Source organism: Lycium barbarum, chromosome 9 (assembly GCF_019175385.1).
Source record: "Lycium barbarum isolate Lr01 chromosome 9, ASM1917538v2, whole genome shotgun sequence".
Lineage (NCBI taxonomy): Eukaryota > Viridiplantae > Streptophyta > Magnoliopsida > Solanales > Solanaceae > Lycium > Lycium barbarum.
The window spans coordinates 99060829-99064319 of NC_083345.1; positions in this window are offsets into that span (position 1 = coordinate 99060829).

The following is a 3491-nucleotide window of genomic DNA, read 5'->3' on the forward strand; positions in this document are numbered from 1 at the left end:
GGTTGATGCTGACTATGCAGGATACTTGGTGGATAGATAAAGTACTACAATTATGGCACACTTTCTTCGATCATGATTTATCTCTTGGGCAACCAAGAAACAAACATTGATATAAGAAATCATTTTCTAAGAGATAATGTTGACAAAAAGTCTTATTTCAATGAAGTTTTGTGGCACTGAAAAATAAATTGCTGACATTTTCACAAAAGCTCTATGAAGAGATCACTATGAAAAGAAGAAGTCAGAGTTAGGGATGATTAAGATTACATAAGTATCCCTCAATGATTGGCTAGAATAATTATTTCAAATTAAATATTGCATTAGTTAAAAATATTCTACTCAATCTTGTACATTATTAGTATGTCCTTATACCATGACAGCCTCACTATCTCACAAAATTTGAAAGGTATTTTTGTCACAGTGGGTTGTCTTGAAATTTGAGAATACGTTAGAGACATGAACCTAGTTAGCCAATCAATTTATATATGTACCCCATCCCTTGCAATTAAATTGTATCCAGACTATGCAACAAATGCTAATGACATGTTTCTTCATACCGTTTCAAAATTTAAAAGAGTCCATATTTAAGGGTCTTAAATTCAAAAATATTGTCTAATGTCGAATGTCACGACCCGACTAGGGGCCGTGACGGGTACCCGGGGCTAACCACCGAGCACTACTCATTCTATTACTCATCATACTCAAATCATAAGAAAATCATTTTTCATTTGGAAATATAATCACTTTTATACACGTAAGCCCTCGGCTAATAATATATATATATATATATATATACATACATAATAGCAACATCGTGAGACCATATAACCCACACCTGCGTATCTATGAGCCTCTACTAGAGTGCTACACATAGGGACGGGACGGAACCCCGTCGTGCCCAAAATATACATATGTACACAAAAGAATAATCAAAGGCACCTCCGGAACAATGGAGTGCTCTCAAGTCAGCTAACAGCTCCTACGAGTCTGCATCAAGCTCACCTCCCTGTCTACCTATGGGCATGAACACAGCGTTCAAAGAAAACAGACGTCAGTACGAACATTGTACTGAGTATGAGAGCCATAAGTAATAACAATACGTCAATGAGATAAAGGAAGCATCAAATAAGGAACAACTGCATCTGACTGTCAATTATAAAAGAAATAATGCATGCTGGCTTACTTCATAACCATCATCATATCATGTATGCATAAACGTATAAGTTGTCCGTCCATATAGGTACGGTGTGATAATCATTAGCCCGCGTCCAGGCCTCCCGCGTCCGGGGTACCATCTCATGCCGCCCACTAGTGGTGCTACCCGTGCCATATAGACATGGTGTAATCATCTATAAGCTGCCCGCCTTAGCGGTGCTTCCCGACCATATAGGCGCGGTGTAATATCATCAACATGTACTCATCATAATGCATGCATAAAAACTCAAAGATAGCTATACTTTATCGAGGTGACATAAGGTCGTGAACCCCCGATTCCATTATGGAACATTTGTAAGTATTCTGCCTCACCTTGAAGGAAATAGTATATAAGGTGAGTGCATACAACAAATAACATCATTAACTTTGTAGGAACATCATATCATGAACTCTAGAATCTTTATACTTAACTCATCATCATCATTGTAGGGCTCATAACATATCTCTTACCTCATATGGCTATTCATGAACATAGACTCTTAGTTTTTCCGGAATGTAGGAAATTCATAGAGGAGGAAGAAAAATCATGCCATAGGATTCATGCCATAGAAATAAAGGACTAGCCTCACATACCTTTTTCGTTTAACTAATCTATCTCTTGCTTGTTCTCCTTCAATGCCCACGTTGTTTATCTTCAAGAGAATTTCCATTAACATTAGCTAATCGATTACTTAAACGTGCTTACTATTTCTAGGGAAATTTAGGCAGCATTTCCTTTGTTTCTACTACTTTCTCCATATCATATATCAACTCCCAAACATCCATTACAACATTCACAATGTAATAGGCAACAATCATCATTCACCTACATTATCCGCATTTCACAATTTCACTCCAATTTCTCCATAATCATGGTCATAGTTCATTATTGCATTATCTCGCATATAATACTTATTCCATGTTCTAAATTTCATTTATAGCGGATTTATAATCACAACATACCAATATTTATAATTCACCCCAAACTACTACTCAACAATGATACTATTCCCATATTTGTGACCCATTTTCTATATCTTTCTACAATCCAGGTGTTTTTAACTTTCAACACCTTAAACAACAAGAAATTATCATAAAATTCACCTTAGATAGTGGAAGAATAAACCTTGAGTGGGAATTCTCTTCTTGCACAAAAACCCTAGCTCACTTCCTTTGGGATTTCTTGGCTTAGATGAACTTTGATAGGTTTTCCACACTTGATTTTGTGGATTTGATGAAGTTGATCATGGATTTCTCTTGGTTTCTTGTGGATGAATAATGGAGAGAGTTCTAGAGGATTCTTGAGGTGTGGAGAATGGAAAATAAATTAATTAATGAAAGAGAGGGGTCCTAATATCAACTTAAAATCTGTCCCGACCAGATCCTACGGACCAACATACGGTCCGTATAATTTATACTGACCGTATGTCTGGCTGTAGATCTGGTCCAGTGAGGACCCTCATTTTGGGCAAGACATACGGTCCGTATGATTTATACGGCCAGTATGTTTGGCCGTATAATGCCTAGTTCTCCGAAACTCGTTCTCATCGACTCGTTTGATCTTCAATCCTTATGGAACCTCCTTTTCACTTGATTAACACCTCAATACCAATCTAAGGGACATTATCACTCTTCTCCAAGGCAGCATTACGCCATCATTAACTTGTCGCTCCTAATTCTTACCCGACACGCAACATACCCCTTGCTTTCCTTGACAACCTTCTTCCCTTACGTAAAATGTCTTTGAATCTCGATTAGGATCATCAAATGCTATTTCATACTTATCAAAACATCGTATATGTCGTGCCCTTCGCTAGCCTATTCATTGTACGTTAACGGGAGATTTTCCAAGGTGTAACACTGAATCAAATCAAGAGTTCTCTGAAATCATGACTCTCCTTGAAACATGGCAGAGCTATAACTTTCATCTCTTCCCAAGAATTAATTTTACTTGGACTCTAATATCTTGAAACAAGCGGATTAGGCCCATTCATTCATCCTTCTCTTACTTCAACACAAACTCTTTAATTCACTTCTCAGTTCCTCTCACAACACTCATTGATCGATTTCTCCTCTCCAAATTATTGTTCTCCTTCTTTTCAAAACACTAACCTAGAAATCATGGAGAAAAATACCCCCACCTTTGAAATTTCCCATGATTTCAAGAACACTACTAAAATTCCTCCACAAACCTCAACTATGGTTGACATATCTCTGTTAACCTCAATATCTACTAAAATTCCAAAATCCCAAAGGCATGTTACTTCTACATTTACTTAAAGCTTCATTCTATCAAG